Source organism: Chrysochloris asiatica, unplaced genomic scaffold, assembly GCF_000296735.1.
Source record: "Chrysochloris asiatica unplaced genomic scaffold, ChrAsi1.0 scaffold00086, whole genome shotgun sequence".
NCBI classification, from domain to species: Eukaryota; Metazoa; Chordata; class Mammalia; order Afrosoricida; family Chrysochloridae; genus Chrysochloris; species Chrysochloris asiatica.
This window is the reverse complement of record NW_006408604.1, coordinates 11,793,739-11,814,270: the sequence shown is the minus strand read 5'-3', so window position 1 is coordinate 11,814,270 and position 20,532 is coordinate 11,793,739.

Sequence of the window (20,532 nt, the reverse complement as noted above, 5' to 3'; positions counted from 1 at the left end):
TATCAGTAATTGATGGTCTGTTCCACAGTCTGCCCCTGGCCTTGTCTTCACTGATAAAATGGAGCTTTTACCATCTTCTCCTTCCACAGATGTAGTCAATTTGATTTCTATGTGTTCCATTTGGCGAGGTCCATGTGTATAGTCATCTGTTATGTTGTCTAAAGAAGGTATTTAAAATAAACAAATCATTTGTCTTGCAGAAATTTGTCCCACTTAAGCCATGAAAACTTGTCTCAGTGTTCCCCTATCTATCTTGTTCTTCCACCTCCTCATCCTTCTTGTATTGCCTTCCCCAACACCCAAACTAAAACCCCAACCCCACCCTCACCATTGTGGTTACCTTATATTCCATCAACTTTTCCCTCCATTTAAGACAGTCTATTTTATCCTGTAATCTACCTGACCTTATCACCACCTAGATCTCTGTTCCTCTGTGTTTACCTTCTTTCACACTGTAATTGTTTTGATCATAGACTGATCTCCCAGATCCTCTGTTCTTATCATTTTATTCTGTTTAGAATGCTTCCATTTGTCAATTGAATTCTGGGTGATGCTGCCACATACATCTATCTCTGGTTGTTGTCTGTTATTGTTGGTTCAGTCCACAGAACTCCCTTTAGGATGTTTTTCATCATAAAGTTGGCTTTGGCAAAATCCCTTAGCTTCTGTTTATCCTGGAATGTTTTGATTACACCATCATATCTGATTGACAGCTTTGCTGAGTAGAGGATTCTTGTGTGGCAGTTTTTTTCTTTCAGGGTTTTAGATATGTCTGCCCACTGCTTTCTTGCGTGCATGGGGAGACATATTAATCCAAGCTTAATCTGACTTGCTTGCCTTTGTATGTAACACTTCTATTTTCCCTATCTGCTTTCAGGAGTGTCTCCATATCTTTGATTTTGGAGAGCCTGAATATAATAATATGTCTTGGTGATTTTCTTTTGGGGTCTATCCTTCCTGGGGTTCACTGAGCTTCTTGAATGCTTATCTTTTTGCTTTTCAGGATGTTAGGGAAATTTTCTTCCAGAAGCTCTTCAACTATCTTGTCTGTGGGCTTGTGTGATTCTTCCTGTTCTGGAACGCCAACAATTATTAAGTTATTCCTCTTCATATTGTCCAACATGAATCTTAGGCTGTCTTCAAATTTTTTAAGCCTTTTTTCTGCTTGCTCTTCTATCTAAGTAGTGTTGAGAGATTTAGTTTCTAGTGCACTAGTTCTGGCTTCTAACTCTTCACTTCTACTCCTTTGCCCTTTCAGTGTATTGTCCATTTCTAATATTCTATTATTAATCACTTGGACCTCTTTCTGTAGGTTCTGAATTGTTTCCAATGCTATATCTATCTTATTTGATTGTTCCTGTAGCACTTTCCTGACTTCTGCCTTATTTTTCTCAACTCCATTGTATAGTGTTTTGATATATTTTATAATTATTTTTCTGAATTCCTTCTCAGGCATTTCCAAATCCTGCTCTTCTTCCAGTATGGAGTGTAGATCTACTTCCAGCTCATTTGCCTCAGTCACTTTATCTCATTTCTGGACATGTGCTGATATGGTCATCTGTTTCTGTTTTTAGTATTAAAAAATTTTAGTATTTCTGTTTAAGTATTAAGGAGTTATCTGTGGCCTTAATACTTAGATGGGTGTGTATTTTGGTATTTTTTTACGCTGATTGCCTCTATGTAGATGTGATCAGTAGATGAGCTTCTCTTTTCACTCTTCTTCTTTTATCTCCGTGGTCTGTCAGGCGTCCGTGGCTGCTCTGATCCTTCCTCTGCTTAGTCTTGCCCAAAATGGTGGCTCCAGAGCGGGAGTAGCTGAGCATCTTAGATCAGAAAGCAGTGGATTTCTTGCTTCTGCTACAAATTCCCTTAGCTGTAGCCTTCCAACCTTTTAAATATTCCTTTATATGTGGCTCAGACTTCTGGCACCTTTCCCTGAGTCTGCTTGGTCCGGTATTCTGTGCTGTTGCTTACGGAGCTCCTCACTGCACTTCCACCCAATCTGCCGTCATGTTTGTTCTTGTCCATTATCTTTTAATTCCATTTTTCCATAAACTTTTTGAAGCCCTCTCATAATTATTCTTCACTGGCAATAAATCATTTATTTACTTAAAAAAAAAAATTTTCACCTAACAATTTCCTTGGTAAAACCACAAATGGTATTAATCTTATTAAATCTCAACTATTGAGAAAGTATCTTTTAACATTCCATGTAATAAAATAGGCAGTAGGCACCATAGTAAAAGCAACAGGCTACTAACCAAAAGGGCAGCAGTTAGAACCTACTAGCTGATGCCCATGAGAAAGATGTAGCAGTATTGGAAACTCTATAGGGTCACTAAGAATCAGAACCAAGTCACAGCGATGGGTTTTAGTTGCTGCATAACGAAGTCTAATGGCTGCCTGGAAGAAAAGCGTTTATGTAATAGTTTCCATTGGAAGCTAAACTGGCACTTTTTCAAGAACTCTCATTTTTACTTAAAGGTACGACTAGCACCTTAAGGTTATTTAGAATTAAGTATCTGGAAGACGACATTCTCTCTAAAATGAGTGAGGTAAGCTCTTCACTTTAAGGAAAAGAACTGACAAGATCTGTTAGCAATGATAAACTTCGAGCTTTTTAAAGTAAGTTAGAATTTTTGAAAACTTGTATTCATCACCATAATCTTCACCAGTTTCCAATTCTGACAATATTGATGGTCATATTTATGTGCTATTTGGTTGTGTAACCAAATGTGTCAATATTTAGAAGAGCTACACAACTCAGTGATAAACCAATAGGCTAATATATGATGTTACAAAATCACTCAAAGGTCAAAGATCCATTCAAAGCACTAGAGAGACTAATTGATTTTAAGGTTACAGAGCATAAAAATTCATTAATAAGGTTTCAGAATTAACTTTGCAACTAATCTTTTAAGAGTCTACCACTTGTCGAGCTTTAGTGTAAAAAGCAATATATCCAGAATTACATGAAAAGACTAAATAAACTGCTATAGTTACATGCCCTCGAGTAGGTTCAGACTCCTAGTGACCCTATGTACAACAAAATGAGACATTGCCCAGTCCTGTGCCATCCTCACAATCACTGCTAGCTTTGAGCCCACTGTTACAGTCACTGTATCCAGCCATTGCAGCATTGAGGGTTTGTTTTCCTCTTTTTCACTGGCCCTCTACTTTGCCAAGCATGATGTTCTTCTTCAGGGATGGGTCCCTCACGATAACATGTCCAAAGTACTTAAGATGAAGTCGTGCTTCTAAGGAGCACTCTGGCTGTACTTCTTCAAAGACAGAGTTGTCCATTCTTCTGGAAGTCCATGGTATATCTGACATTATTCCCAACACCATAAATCAAAGACATCGATTCTTCTTCTGTCTTTTTTATTCACTGTCCAGCTTTTGCCTGCTTATAAAGTAACTGAAAATACCATGGCTGGGGTCAAGTGCACCTTAGTCCTCAAACTGACGCCCTAATGTAATACGTCCAAGAAGTCTTTTGCAGCAGATTTAACCAGTGTTATACGTTGTTTGACTTCTTGACTGCTGTGTCCACAGACACTGATTGTGGATCTAAGTAAAATAAATTCTTGAGAACTTCAATCTTTTATCAGTGATGTTACTTATCAGTCTAGCTGTGAGGCTTTTTGTTTCCCTTATGTTGAGGTATAATACATACTGAAGGCTGTAGTATTTGATCTACATTAGTAAGTGCTTCAAGTCTTCCTCATTTTCAGCAAGCAAGGTTATAACATCTACATATCTACTTATCTGTGTGTAGCTGGATTTTCTTTGTATACTTCAACCAAAACAACCTATCACAAAACTGAAAATTCAACTGTCTTCTGTTAGCCATTACATTAAATCATATACATTAAAGAGTAGCAAAAATGTGAAACAAAGCCACTCTTCCCATTAATTTTTTTGCTTTGAAATTTTCTTTTAATAAGAGTGTGTCATACATTAAAATTCAATGAGTGTGCTGTTATTTTGAAATGAAAGCATTTTAAAATTCCTAAGTTTTAATTTTTAACATTTTAAATACTGATAGATATATCTATCTGTTCAGAAGAAGCTCTGGTAGCATAGTGGTTACGAGTCAGACTACAAACCTCAAGGTCAGCAGTTTGAAACTACCAGCTGTTCTGCAGGAGAAAGATGAGGCTTTCTGTTCTGGTAAGGATTTGCAGCCTCAGAAACCCTGTACAGGGTCGCTATGAGTCGGAACCGACTCCACGGCCCATAACCACCATAGATCAAATGAAATCCTGATATGGCGCTGCAGGGTAATGCACTGGACCACAAGGTCAATTTGAACCTCAAGGTGGTGGTTCAAACCCACCAGCTGCTCCTTAGAAACCCTACACAGGGTCACTATGAGTCAGAACCAACTTGATGGCACTTAACAACACAACAACATAAATCACATACAGAAGACCCTCCTTCTTGTTGTTGTTGTTATTAAAGTGTCAATTAGTTCTGACTCATAGTGACCCTGTATAAGGTTTCCAAGGAGATACTGGTGAGTTTGAACCACCAACCTTTCAATTCAATCTGACCCTGTAGTCCAATGCTTTATCCCACAGCACCACATCAGGAAGATCCTTGGGGTCCTCAAAAAAATTTTTTAAGAGTATAAAGGTGTTCTTAGATCAAAATGTATAAAAACTGTTTACACTACCATAAAATAAGATTATTTGTAAGTATATGACACAAGAGTATGGACAACTGAATATGAATCTAATCTCAGTTCCAGTTCTAGCAACACTTTTAATGACTTTGGGATCTGGATAAGTTACTTCTCTCTAAGGCCTTCATTTCCTCCATCTATAAGCTTAAAAGATACCAAATACATTAAAGCAATTATAAACTAAAAAGTATATTATTATTGTTGTTGTTAAGTGCCGTCGAGTCGATTCTGAGCCATAGCAGAATGTATAGGGTTTCCGAGGAGCAGCTGGTGAGCTTGGACTGCGGCCTTGCAGTTCAAATGGCTAAAGTATATTATTACACAATCTCAAAATTGAGTTTTAAGTACTTCATGTGATCACATTTCTACTAAATTTTTCCTATTCTTAAAAATTCATTACTAAATAGAGAATTTAATGAAAATGCAAAATGAATATTTTTGATTAGCCAATTAGCTTAAATATTCAGCCACATAGTTTTATTGTATTAAATTGAAATTTAATTCATTATTATGAACACGTCTAAATATACACAAATGTCAAGAAGGTATTATACCAGTGTTGTTTTATTTCTCCCACTATGTGTTTCTGTACCTATCCTAGAGTTTTTGTAAACAAATATAAGGCACCATTTCATTTTCCTATAAATACTTCTGTATGTATCTTTAGGAGTCCTGGTGTGGCACTGCGGGTTAATGCGTCAGACTGCAAAGCAGTTTGAACTGCAAGGTCAGTGGTTCAAGATCACCAGCTACTCCTTGGAAACCCTATACAGGGTCACTATGGGTCAGAACCCGACTTGATGGCACTTAGCAACAACAAATGTATATTTAACCAATGAGAATTTTTTTAACATACACATCATTATTACAGCTAAAATTTTTTAAGTTATTATTCTTTAATATCATCTACTACTGTAGGATAAGCACTCAACCACAAGGTCAGTTGGTGATGCAGATGTGTCAAGTGCAAGGTCTGCAGGTCACACTTGCCAGCTGCTCCCAGGTAACTCTATACAGAGTCACTATGGGTTAGAACTGACTCTATAGCCCTTAACAACAACAATACTTACTTCATGTTCAAATTCCCTAGTTATCTTACATTTTTTTTTTAAAGTTTTTAGTTTATTTGTATGTCAAAATACCAATTTGCTTTCAAGTGAACACAAGATTTTTAAACTAAAACTAAGAAGGAAAAGGAAGTAATTCTATTCTTTAAATATCATATAAAGGTGACAAAACAAAGTCAGAAACTTTTTTCTGAGGAATGTGCATCTCCCCCAAACAACAACTATGACAAAATTAAGGCCAGAATGGCTGACATCTACACTTCAAGCTTCTGAGAAGTTACAAGAGCTCAGGTGCTCAGGCAGACACGGAGGTAAGAGGTAGACTGTAAGCAGTTAACAGAAAACAAACCACCTGCCACTTTGGAAAGGAAGAGGTCAGAAGCTTCTGGGTCAGGCAAGCTGCAGGTGAGGTTGAGGGACCCATCCCAGTGTGAGCCCACTTCTCAAATAAGAGGAGCTCTGGTAGCGCAGTGGTTATGAATCAGGCTGCTAATCTCAGGGTCAGCAGTTCGAAACTACCAGCTCTTCTGCGGGAGAAAGATGAAGCTTTCTGCTTCTGTAAAGATTTACTGCCTCGGAAACCCTGAATAAGAGTAACAACAACAACATACTAGACTATAAGGAAGCTTTCAAGGCTAAAAAAACAGTACTCTAAGCTAGAGAAAAGTTGCTAGAAATACAAGAGTACTTCAAAAAAGTTTGTGGAAAATGTCATTAACTTTTAGTTAATTCAATTTTTTCATGAACCTTTTAAAGCCCCATTATATAATGGAATCATGATAAAAACCAGCAGAGTGAAAATTGACTCAATGTATTCAGCAAAAATTTATCAAAACCAATTCTATCAGATGCTCTACTAGGATATGCGTAGATTTTTTTTTTTTTTTTATGTTACAAAACACAAACAGAAAATAACATATATTTCTTTATATAGCTCTTTCCCCATTATTTTTAAGGGAAAGGATATTATTATTATGTGCCAAGTCAATTTCAACTCATTGTGACTTTGTAAGACAAAACAAGAACTCTTGGTGTGGCACTGTAGGATAAGCACCGGACTGCTAAACAAAAAGTCAGTGGTTCAAATCCACCTACTGCTCCTTAGAAACCCTATACAGGGTCACATGAGTCAGAACCGACTCAACAGCATATAACAACAATGTGACAGAACAAAACTGCCCCATCGGGTTTCCTAGGCTATAAGCTTTATGGGAACAGACTACCAAGGTAGGGTATTTTCTCCTACAGAGTGGATTGGTGAATTCAAAACACTATTCAGTTAACGGCCCAACACTTAATCAGTGTGCCATACGGGGTTCTTGAGGGAATATAAAGACAATTAACATTAGTTACCTTGTCAGACCATTACAATACATAGTGTATCTCTCTTCTATCACATGGTTTGTTCCCCACATTTATTTCCCACACAAATATTAAAGCAAATCTTCTCTTCTTTCTATATGTTTTGAAACGTACAAGCTACTTTAGCTTTTTATGTGCACGCAGTATGGATCCCCTAGCATTTATACCGACAATTCTTTTCTAAATGGCATATTTAGTTTATGAGGAACTCAAGGGAATGAATGCTTAAGAAATTCCTGCCTCTTTTTAATTTTTATTTTCTTTTCCATAGCTTTATCCCACGTGTATATATTTTAGATGACAACTGGTTAGGTGCATACAGAACAATTTGTGGGAATTGATTGCATAGACACGAACTCATACTCCTTGTTGGAATCATTTTACCTCAATTTCACCGATTAATTTTTTTAAAAGTTTAAAACTGCAAGAAGCGTGAAGAGGAGGGAACACAGTACTCAGAGTGCATTACAAGTACTTTGTAAATGTGCCCCAAATCATAAAATAGTCACTAATAGTTGTTTTAAGGAGCTCTGGTAGCATAGTGGTTACAAATCAGGCTGCGAACCACAGGTCAGCAGTTCGAAACGACCAGCTGTTCTGTGGGAGAAAGATGAGGCTTTCTGCTCCCATAAAGATTTACAGCCTTGGAAACCCTGTACAGGGTCGCTATGAGTCAGAACCAACTCCACGGCACATAACCAACCAACCAATAGTTGTTTCAGCTAACATTATAAAAACATCCCAAATAATAACAACCAAAACTAACACACCTGGGCAGCTCTATAACTACATTAATAATTCAGTCTTCCGCTTCCTCCACACTGCCTACAGAGGAGGCAGCCATATCCACTGGCATCATGGCTGCCCTCTGACCCCTGGTGAAGCTCCAGATCATCAAACAGAGGACCAAGAAGCTCATCCTGCACCAATCAGACTGTTACGTCAAAATTAAGCATAACTGGCACAAGCCCAGAGGCATTAAAACAGGTACAGAGAAGATTTAAGGGCCAGATCTTAATGCCCAACATGGGAGCAACAAGAAAACAAAACACATTCTGCCCAGTGGCTTCCCCAAGTTCCCGGTCCACAATGTCAAAGGGCTGGAAGTGCTGCTGCTATGTAACAGATCTGACTGTGCAAACACTGCTCACAACATTTCCTCCAAGAACCGCACTGGACTGAGAACCACAAGGTTGACAGTTCAAACCCACCAGCTGTTCTTCGGAAACTCTATATAGGGGTGCTATGAGTCAGAACTGACTCAATGGCACTAAACAAGAAGAAGACGACAGAATTATCAATAAGATCATTAAACCTTTGACAAAACTGTAATGATGCATAATTAAGCAAACAGCACAAACCAAAGCTGTTGCCATTGGTTAACTCCAACTCAGTGACCTCACCAGCTATAGAGGAGAACTGCCCCACAAGGTTTTCTTGGCTAATATCTTTAAAAAGCAGACCACCAGGTCTTTTATCTACAGTCCCCCAGGGTGGGTTCAAATTTTCAACCTTAAGGTTCATGTAGTTGTAAAGTATCATGGAGTCGGTTTTGACACAAGAGTGACCTGTATAGGGTTTCCAAGGAGTAGCTGGCAAGTTTTCACTACAGACCTTGTGGTTCCCAGTCCAATGCTGATCCTACAGTGCCAAACCAGAAATCCACAGTTGAATGCAAACTGTGCCACCCACGGGCACAAAAGTAACCCAAATTTACCATTCAATACCTGTACTACACTTGGATGAGATACGGACAAGTGTGAATCCTTTCCCTATACTATCGATCTAGTAATTATGCCAAATTGTTTGCCTATACTATTTGCATATTATTACTTTTTTAAGCTCACCTCTCTGATACTATCAAAACAAACTGTCCTTGGAATTTAGCTTCACTTTATAGAACTATTATGACTACTGTTCTTAGTGGAGAACTCACTTAAATAATCCAATACGTTATAATCCTAAATAACTGTAGGAGTCCTGGTATGGCACTGTAGGAAAAGCACTGGACCGCAAGGTTGGTTTGAACTGCAAAGTCAGAGGATCAAATCCACCAGCCACTCCTTAGAAATCCTATACAAGGTCGCTATGAGTGGGAATCCACTCGGCGGCACTTAACAACAACAAAACAAGTAACTGTAAACTATGATAGTAATAGCACTGTAAAGACACAAATTCTTAGCAGTGGTAGCAAAAGAACTGCAGGTAAACTGTTAACCAGGACTTAAAAATTCTAAGAAGCTTGCATGCTTCAATCTAAAAAAAAACCACAAAGATTTCTTTAAAAAGATAAAAAAATAAAGTTAATTAAATTAATATGTAGGCTTCTACTCAAATTAGCTTGGACTACACTAATGATTACTAAAAATTTATATACTTAACATTATCCCTCAGACTATCACAGGCAACATAAGTTACTCACAGAATAAACTGGACTATAACTGTTGCTATTGTTTAGTACCGTCCAGTCGGTTCAGACCCATAGTGACCCTGTATAGGGTTTCTAAGGAGAACCTGGTGAGCTTGAACCGCTGACCTCATGGCTCAAACTGACTTTGCAGTCCAGTGCATTAACCCACAGTGCCACACCAGGAGTCCATTGTTGTTGTTGTTAAGCGCCATCAAGTCGATTCTGACCCACAGCAACCCTGTATAGGGTTTCCAAGGAGCAGCTGGTGAACTTGAACTACCAACCTTGCAGGTTCAAGCAACTTTGCTGTCTGATGCATTAGCCCACAGCACCACACCAGGACTCCAGGACTCCACTGTTGTTGTTGTTAAGTGCCATCGAGTCAATTCTGACCCATAGCAACCCTATATATGGTTTCTAAAGAGCAGCTGGTGAGCTTGAAACACCAACCTTAAAGTTCAAATGACTTTGCAGTATGATGCATTTGCCCACTGCACCACACCAGGACTCCATTAGCCTGCTATAATTTCCTTGCCTCTGATTATTATCTTCACAATTTGACATCAGACTTTTCATGTATTGTTTACTTGTCTATGTCCTTATACCTTGCCCCAATGGAATATTGGCTTCTATCAACACTCATGGAAGCAGCAGTCAAGAAATCAAACGACAAAGGCAAATCTGCTGCACAAGACCTTTTGAAAGTGCTGAAGAATAAAGATGTCAGCTTGAGGACGAAGGTGCACCTGACCCAAGCCATGGTATTTTCAATAACCTCATACGCATGCGAAAGCTGGACAGTGAATAAGGAAGACCGTAGAACTGATGCTTTTGAGTTATGGTGTTGGAGGAGAATATTGAAAGTACGATGGGCTGCCAAAAGAACCAACAGATCTGTGTTGGAAGAGGTGCAGCCAGAGTGCTCCTTGGAGGCCAGGATGGCCAAACTTCGTCTCTCATACTTTGGACATATTGTCAGGAGGAACCAGTCACTGGAGGATATCATGTTTGGTAAGGTGGAGGGTCAGAGAAAAAGAGGAAGACCTCCAGCGAGATGGACTGGCCAAGTGGCAGCATCAATGGGCTCGAGCATGGCAACAATTGTGAGGTTGGCCCAGAACAGGGCAGTGTTTCCTTCTGCTGTGCATAAGGTCGCTATGAATCAGTACTGACTTGATGGCACCTAACAACAACAAGAGTAAAAACCTTACCTTGTGCCTTATGACCAGGGCCTAGAAAAGGACTTAGCACCTAACTGAAACTAAATATAAGATTTGCTGAATGAAGGTATGAATGAATGGCTTGAGCCTTTAACCTCCTGCACTCCCCTTCCTCTATACATATGCTACGCATACTTTAAGGCCAGGGTAATTCTACAGCCTGTAAAAAGATTACCTCCAAGAACCTTCCAATCTTTCTCCTTTGTGCCTTGATTCTCACACTAATAACAGATAATTATTTATCTTTACATATGTATATTGCTGTTGGTGCTGTTAAGTGCCCTCAAGTAGGTTTGGACTCATAGGTACTACCTATAGGGTTTCTGAGGAGAAGCTGTGGTTAACAGTCCAGTACTTATCCTACAGTGCCACACAAGGATCCCACATATGTTGTTGTTAGGTGCCACAGAGTAGGTTCCAACTCACAGCAACCTTATGCACAACAGAACTAAACAATGCCTGGTCCTGCGACATCTTCACAATCATTGGTATTAGCCCATTGCTGCTCATATGTATATGCTAATGTTGTTTAAGTGCCATCAAGTCAGTTCCCACTCACAGCAGCACTGTATAGGGTTTCAGAGAAGAAACTAGAGGGTTTGAACCACCAGCGACTGGTGGGTTTGAACCACTACAGACTGGTGGTTCAAACCAACCTTGTGGTCCTACAGCACCCTTACAATCCTGCCTTCCTTAAAGGCATAGACCAGTGTTCCCAGCTATTGGTACCCACAGTACATGTATATTTTTAATAAATGTTTTACTTGATTTTTATATATAGTTAATTCAGAAGTCATTTTGTTTCAATTTATACATCCCTTCCTCCTAAATAACTCAAAACAGGTCATGACAATACAATGGATCCCCCTTTATTTTAATTTTATCTCTGGCAATTTCAAGTTTTATATTTATTGCTTATCATTTATTTCATCCTCTTCACCCCTACTCCCACATTCAATTTATGTAATAAGAATCTTTGTGACTTTTCTGTGGTTGCTATAATGAGGCTTCTAGATCCAGCCCAAAAAGGGGTGATGTTTCACTACCATCTTGAGGCTGAAGTACATGTGAATATTTTTTCCTTTATGTCTTTCATATCTTGCCAAGATGTATCCCATTTTCTTCTTTACTGATCATATCCCTGGTAAGCTTTTATTATTTCTTTGTACCTGTCCTCAGTAATCTGCCTTAGATCCTACTTTTTAAGTCACTATTTATTTCCTCCAGTCATTTATTTGATTAAATTTCTAACTCCCTTTCCTAACCAGTTTGTGTTTGAGAGTGGCATCATCATAAAGCCTGAGCTGCTTCTTTAAATCCAGCCAACCTCATCCCTTCAACAGCCAATCCTGATCATCTGAGCTAATGAAATGTATACAAACATCAGATTATCTACAACACAGGAAAATCAGAAAAACAAAAACTGAGATCTAGCTTTAGAATATGTCATGAGGCTCTGGGCAAGATTTATTCACTTCTATTTTGCTTCAGCCAACATTAATAAGGCTTTCCTTTATGGTGGTGGATGGAGAGATGTCTTCGTTTTAAAATCTGATGCAGATAATTTTTTAAAAAGTCAATAAGCATCAAATGGCTGCCCCCCCAACCCCATAAAGTCTTTTCAAGTTACTTCAGTCTATTAAAACCTACTATAAAATCTGGTTTCTGTTTCCCCTGATTTATCTTTCCCTTTTCTTGAAATTCTGATCCAAATTAGCTTGCCATACATTACTTTATTTCTTCAAGTTACAGTATCTATTACTTGAGCATTCAAAGCACTTTAAAAACATGAAATGCATTAAATGTTTAGTATAGATATTATAGGATAGAAATTATTTTATTAGATACTCCAGGAAAACTTGGGGTTCCTTGGATAAATTACAATAATTCCAGCAAAGTATTTATTTATAGAAGGAAATTATGACTAGTCGAAAAATAGAAAAATCTTCACACTGAATAATTATGTAAGTCTGCTGGATCAATATATAATACCATATCCCAAAAACTCCACAGAATTAAATTCCCAATACAGAAATTTATAGAAAATAACATCATAACAAATTTGTGTATTAGTCCTGCCCTTCTCTTGGCCACAGCCTAAATTCTGCACCCATCTCAGACTTACTCTGAAACCCTGACCTCAGCCTTCAGCTCCATTCCCAACCATGCATCAAATAATATTTAAGCATATTGTTGTTGTTGTTACATGCCATCAAGTCAGTTCTGACTCATAGTGAAACCTAGAAAAGAGCTCAGTTCTCTTCAATAGAATCTTTTTATTGCTCACTTCTCAATGTTACTACCATGAAGCTTTTGGGCACAGAGACCCCACCCTTCAACCTCTACTTTGACATGTCTACTGGGAATTTACCAAAGTGAACCAAAGGACAAGGACTTCTCAAATTCAAGGAACAAAACTAAAGAACTCTTCCCTCCATCAATTATGCATATTCCATACAACTACAATGTCTCACTAGAACACCCAAGTAAAATAGAATTTTAAATCAAATCATTTATTTTACTGTTATTGAGGTTAAAAAATTTTTTTAAATACCACCAAAGTTCATATATTTTTTATACATGAATGTAAGTTTAGAGTACTCAGACTGGCTTATTTCCATACACTATTATTAACCATTTTACCAACAGAATTAAGAATGAGCTCATTTCTAGTATCTTTTCCCCATGAGGAACTTTGGTAATTGCAAATTATTTTATGTGAAATTCAACTTCTGGCTGGTATTATTAAGCCTTTTCCTTTTTACACATAAAATGTTAACCCCAACCCCAAAATTGTAATATACTCTTCCATCCACTCCTTAAACTCAGTATATGCCACAACTGTATTTTAAAAAGGCAATAAGTTTTCACATTGCGTAGCCACGTATTGACTACAATGCCTACTCAAAGGTATGAACTCAGTTTTTCTGTTTACTTCTCCATGCTGCTACGACCTTCACCAAATACAGAACCCCATAAACCTCAATTAATCACAGCCTCTCAAGCTATGTGTGTCCATCAATACACTTGATTCTCAAGAAAAAGCATGTGATTTTACCAAATCATTACCTTGATTGGTAAAACATTTTCTCCGTTTATAACTTTACCTTTTAAAATCTTAAAAACGTTTCTTGATGGAGCGGAAACTTTGAGCAAACAATTGTCACCTAAATATACTCTCAAATCAGTCAAAGGCATAAAGAAGCGTTTTTGACAGTCTAAGTTCCCCCAAATAGTCATGGATGGTAAATATCTCTATATCTCTGTCTCTCTGTCTCGCTCTTCTCTTTCACATACACACACACACACACACACACACACACACACACACACACACACTGAAGGGGGAGGGGAGGGAGAATACAAGAGGATAAAGAAAGAAACATACCTGGTCATTTTCTAAACAGGTTTGATAGGTTTCCTGCACTTATAAGAATAAAGTAATTACTTACAATCTTTTAAAGCACAAGTGGCAGCCAGAGCACTGGGTAAATAAAAACTTGAGTTTTTAAAATCCTGCATCTTAACTCACCCCCCAAAGGTTCAAGGGAACAGCACAGCGAACCTCACAGCAAAAGAGATTATGCAACAGGTTTTTCCTCTCCACCTTATTCATTACAAACTGGTTAGAGGTGTGCTTTCTCCAAACAATTTGAGACACCAGGGCTTCAAAATACCAAGATTCTTTGCAGCTGGCATTTAATAAATTTCTTTAGGATTTTAAAGTATTCATTTTGTTCATCCTGGTGAAATTCTAAATGCCTTCTTTTTTTAATGTAAAGATCTGTTTTTATTTCCTCAAGCTAATTATCAGTTGTCTTTGGAAAATAAACCCAAACATCCGAAAACTTCAGGTTTTGCATAAATATTCTCCTGCCCCAGAGTTTTATTATATGGAACTAAACATGATAAACAGACCCTCAGTTGTCTCCCTGGGCTTTTTTATTTCTAAATTTTACGACTGGTGTAAATAAAGAAGTCACTGGCGCACCGGAGCCCTACAACACCATGACCCCCAGATGAAAATTGAGAGGAGGGGGGAGGGTTGCTCTGATTTAAGAAAGCCACCCAGGTGGCCTCGCTGCTTGCACCAAAGGCGAATTTGGGATAATGGGAACAGTCAGGCCGGGGCCCCACTTGGCAGGCGTGTTGTGTAACAGTCGTGCGTGCCTGGAAGTGAGCAGCTTCGTCCGCGGTGATACCGCGTCCCGCGGCGGAGACTCCTATCGACGGGGCCCCGGCCGACCCCGCTCGCAGTTGCACGGCCAGGGGCGCACCGACAGCCCCGGCCGGCCAGCCGCCCGCCCCCTTCCCGCTCGGGCCGGCCCCCAGCAAGGCCTAATCCCCCCCATCCACTTTAAACATTCGCGCGACTCCGAGTCGCGGCCACCCCCATCCGCCTTCCGTAAAGGTGGCCGGGATTCCCGGGAAGGCAGAGCCGGCGGGGTGAGAGCGCGGCATCAGGTACCAGAGTCTCGGAGCACCGCGGAGCGTCCACGCTGAGGGAGCGGACAGGCGCTCCGAACCCCGCGCCCTTCCGCTAGCATACCCCGCGGGCCGGCCGAAGGTCACTTACTTTTGGGGCCACCGACCTCCCGACTCCCTCGAGGGGAAACGAAAGTTGTCACGACGTCTCCCCTCGGGCCCCCCTCGCCTCCCGGACTTGCGAGGCGCCGCCGCGGAGCCGGGAGGGCGGCTGCGCTCCAGCTCGCGTCCCGTCCGGTCGCTCTTTTCTCCTCCTCTTCTTTTCACTATATTATCTTCTCCTTCTCTGAAGGGTGGGTGGGGGCGGGAGGATTAGGAAGAGAGGAAACGTTTGCAACTTTTCTTCACTCTTTCTCTTCCACCCTTCCCCCCCACCCCCTGTTAGCCTTGAAAGAGAAAAAAAAGTCGAAGGAGGTAAAGAACTTAGGGAGGTAAAGGTGGGGGGGTCGGGTGGGAAAAGTGGAGGGGGGAGGGAGCGGTGATAATAGTTGTTTAAAAACTGATTAAAGCCCCCAAAACAGTGATACACAGAAAGAGGGGGAAAGGCGGGGGGGTTTGGGTGGGGGGTTGGGGAAAAAGAGAAAGAGTCGCTGGTCAGGAAACTTCAAGCGCGGATGAGGTCATTGGTTTAAAAATAAAGAGATGGCGTCACTTGAAACCAATCCCAGTGAATGAACTCAGCGGAGCCCGGGGGAAAGGAGGAGACATGCGAGGGCAGGGCAGTGGGCGCCGGGCGGGGCCGTGCGCCCGCCCGCCCATCCCGCGGCCCGCAGAGCCCCGAGCGCGGCTCCGCGCCTCATTTCGGCAGCTGGGGAGGGGTTGGGTCACGTTCCCTTCCAGAGTTCGGCGACTCCGAGGCAGGTTCCGTAGGCGCCGCTGGGAGGAGCCGGGGCTGCCAGAGGAGGCCCCGCGGCCTCCTCCTCCTTCCACACCCGTGCACCCGCCGCCCACCTCGGGCGCCCGGCTCCGAACCCCCGGCACCCGGTCGGCTCCTGGACCGCGTGCTTCTGCGCTGCGCAACAGATATTGAAGGGTTTTTTTTCTCCAGGGAGACGCAGAGCCCTTTCCTTTTCTTTGGGTTGTTCACCAGCTTAAAGAAACGCAAACAAAAATTTGAAAGAAATACAATCAGTCTTTAAATAGGCTGATATATCCTAAATGCGTGCTCTGCCTGTCATAATAAAAAAGAAACTGCAAGTACTTTTAAGAAATCACGTCCGTGTTGTTGAAAGCCCCCCGTAGGAATGTTCCTAAACTGTTTTACTTTACCAAATAATTATGATGCTGTAAGTGGCCTTGTTGTTAAGTGCTGTGGAGTCGGTTATGACTCATAGTCACCCTGTACAGGATTTCTGAGGTGCAGCTGGTAAGCTAGAACCATCTACCTTGCTCTCCAGCGTATTAACCCGAAGCAACACACCAGGACTCAGGTGGTGATGGTTATGTGCCATGAAGTCGGTTTAGACTCACAGTGATCCTATGTAGGGTTTCTGCAGCTGTAAATCTTTACAGGAACAGAACGCCTTATCTTTCTGCTGCAGATCTGCTGGTAGTTTCGAACAGCTGACCATGAGATTAGCAACCCCGCTCCTGTAAACAGCCTAAGATACTCTTTTAAAAAAACAACTATTTCCTGCATTTGGTAGAACAGAATCACCGTGAAGTCAAACCAGGATTCGCTGTCTTTCTTAAGTTATATACTTTTTGATATAACTCCACATACCAATTTTTTTTTTTTAATTCATAAAATAACTTGTTTTGAGACGACATTACACACCTTGGAAAACTAGAGACCAGAGGTGGTGACAAATCAGGACTTGGGATCACTGAATAGGACAATAGGAGCTTTATGCAAGTGTTCTTTGAGCATTTGAGCATGAAGCTGCTTCTGCTGAGAAGTACTCACGTGGATATCACATAACAAAGATGTGATTAATGACGGAAAATCACACTGCAAGTGGACTGTTCTGTGAGCAAGAGTTTGTATGTAGGAATAACCTGTCTTTTAAAATATTCCGTTATCAGTGTACTGGATCAGGGAGATTGGTCCCTGAATGCATTTTTTGTTGTGGGATATTCATATGAACACTGCCTAAGGGATTTTTTAATTTTTTTGGTTAAAAATTGAGAAACAGCTTTTGGTAGGTTAGAATAAGACATTTCTGCTACTGCTTTCTGTTTTTAAACCCCACAACTAAAGTACATTCATTATGTGGCGCTGCGGGTAAATATGCTGGACTGCAAGGTCAATTTGAATCTCTAGGTCCACAGTTCAAGTTCACTAGTCACTCCTAGGAAGCCCTATACAGGGTCGCTATGAGTGGAAACCGACTCCACAGCACTTAACAACAGCAACAGGAACAGGTTAGTATTTTAGGGATGTCATTTTGAGGACCAAGGTGAGTCTGATCCAAGCCATGGTATTTTTAATCACCTCATATGCATGCAAAAAATGAATAAAGAATTATGGAGGAGGTGCACCATAATCTTTAATGCTTGGAAGAAGTGATGCATTTGAATTATGATGCTGGTGAAAAATATTGAATATAACATGAAGTGACTACCAGAAAAACAGGTTTCCTAGTTGCTAAGTGGTTAAAGCACTTGACTACAGGCCAAATCCCTGTTTCTGTAAATATTCACAGTTTTGGAAACCCTATGAAGAAGCTCTATTTCATCCTATAGGGTCACTACCAGTCAAAATCGATTCAGTGGTAGTGGGTTTAGTTGTTTGGATTGGGGGGGTGGTGGCAAGAGAACAAATCTGTCTTAGAAGAAGTAGAGCCAGAATGTTCCTTAGAAGCAATACTTCATCTTAAGTACTTTGGACATGTTATCATTATCAGATAGGACCAGTCCCTGGAGAAGGAGATCATGGTTGGTAAAATAGAGGGTCATCGAACAATAGGAAGACCCTCAATGAAATGAATGGGAATTGCGGCTGCAACAATAGGCACAAACATGGTAACAATTGTATGGATGATGCAGGACCAGGCAATGTTTATTCTGTTATACACAGGGTCACTATGAGGTGGACCTTGCTACAGGGCACCACCACCAACATTACAGGGTAGAAGGAGTCCTGGAGTCGCAACAGGTAAGTGCCCAGTTGCTAACTGAACTGAAAGGTCTATGGTTGAAACTCACCAGCCACCACACAGGAGGAAGATGTGCAGTCTGCCTTTTATCTATAAAGATTGTTGTTGTTGGGTGTCATGCAGTCGGTTCCGACCCATAGCGACCCTGAACAGGTTTCTGAGGCTGTTTCTGAGGTTTACGGGAGCAGAAAGCCTTATCTTTCTCCCGCGGAGCAGCTGGTAGTTTCGAACTGCTGACCTTGCGGTTCACAGCACGATTCGTAACCACTACGCTACCAGCCTTGGAAACCCTATGGAACAGTTCTACAAATCTGTTCTGTAGGATCCCCATGAGTTATAATCAGAATTTTATTAATGGAGTCAGCCTCCTGGGAACTTCAGCCTATCTTTTAAAAAGAGCCCTTTTGGAGATGGGAGACAGTTGAGCATTTCAGGCAGTAAAAGAAGCCTGAAGGTCACCCATGCAAAGCTCATTTTCAGCCTCTGTCTTTGATCTATTAAGATTTCTACAGGGGGAAGCAATCTCTCCCTCTGCTCCGTGTCCTCTGGTGGCCAGGAGATGATACTGCAGCTTCCTTGGAATTACCTGTACCCTATAAATTACCAGTTGCTGTTGGATCACTTCTGACTAGTGGCAGGCTCTATGTCTGTCAAAATACAGATATGCTCCACAGGGTTTTCAGTGGCTGATTTTTCAGAAGTAGATCACAAATCCTCTTTTTCCAAGGCTACTCTGGGTGAATTCAAACCTCCAACCTTTCAGTTAGCCACATATTGCATTAATCATTTGTAACACTGAGGGTTAAGCTTCTTCTAAGATGAGGGAGTGCTAACTAACCAAAAGGCAGGCGAAATGCTCAGATACTTAAGGCACCAGCAGAACAGGGGCTCCAAAATCTCACCATTAGCTATCCTCAAAAGAAGTTTTAAATTTGTTTGTTTGTTTGTTTCAGCACATCTAATCATCCTAGTGTGGTGCTGTATGATGAGCACTGAGTTGCTAACCACAAAGTTGCCAGTTCAAACCCACCCGCCACTCCTTAGAAACCCTTTACAGGGTCACTATGAGTCAGAACTGACTTGATGGCACTTAACAATTATGAGGGAGATGCAACCATAATATTTTCTGCTTTATTGTTGTTGTTAGCAATCCTATATAGGGTTTACACCTAGTGGCTGGCGACCTTGCGGTTAGCACTCCAGTGCTGATCCTACAACACCACACCAGGCTTAGACTTTCTTGAAGTTTTCATCTATCCTTGGCTGAAGTTTATCCGTTCATTCAACAAAGCGAATGGAAAGCCTGGTAACAGTATGTGCCAGGCACTGTGCCTCACTCTGGGAATATGGTTTTGAAGCAAGACAGGTAAGATTCCTTCACTCATGGAACTACTATTCTAATGAGGTAAGAAGACAATAAGCAATTAAACAAAATCAATGCCCGGAACTGTAACATGATGCACTGTATAGAGAGAAATAAATTAGGTGATGTGGTAGAGAATGACTGAGGGTAGGGGGCAAAGGTGGTTGGGGAAGGTATCCATGGGGAGGGGACATTTGAACTGAGACCTGAAGAATGAAAAGCGAGCAGCAAAAGTAGTCTAGGCAAGGGAAACAGCTCACTCTGAGACCCTTAACAGCAACAGAGTAACCTGTAGAGAGCTAGTGTGTTCTGGGAGCACAGAGGAGGCAAGCTGAAGGTATAAAACAAGGGCAGTCAGGAGCCATATGTGCAGGGCCTTATGATACGTGGTATGGAGTTTAGATTCTAGTATAAAATATGTAAGCAGATTAGTACACGAGTGATTTAGAAAGAAAATATTTGCAAATAAGCCTGATCATTTAATGTTTAAAGAGAATTTGAATAATAATCTATAAATATTTCATATTTCATGAACAGGCCCCTTTTCCAACAGGAAAAGAACCTTTTTGGATAGTATTATTTTCTAGCAATTCCTTCATTATCTCCAAAAATATCTCCAAAGTGTTCTTTGTTTATTATTGTTTATTGGATATCACTGAGTCAATTCCAACTCATAGTGACCCCATGTGACAAAGCAGAATTGTCCCAGAGGGTTTTATTGTCTGTAATAATCTTTACAGAAGCAGATTACAAAGTCTTTCTCCCAAGGAGTTGTTTGTTGTTGTTGTTGCCAGGTGCCATCGAGTTGGAACTGACTCATAGTGACCCCACGCACAGCAG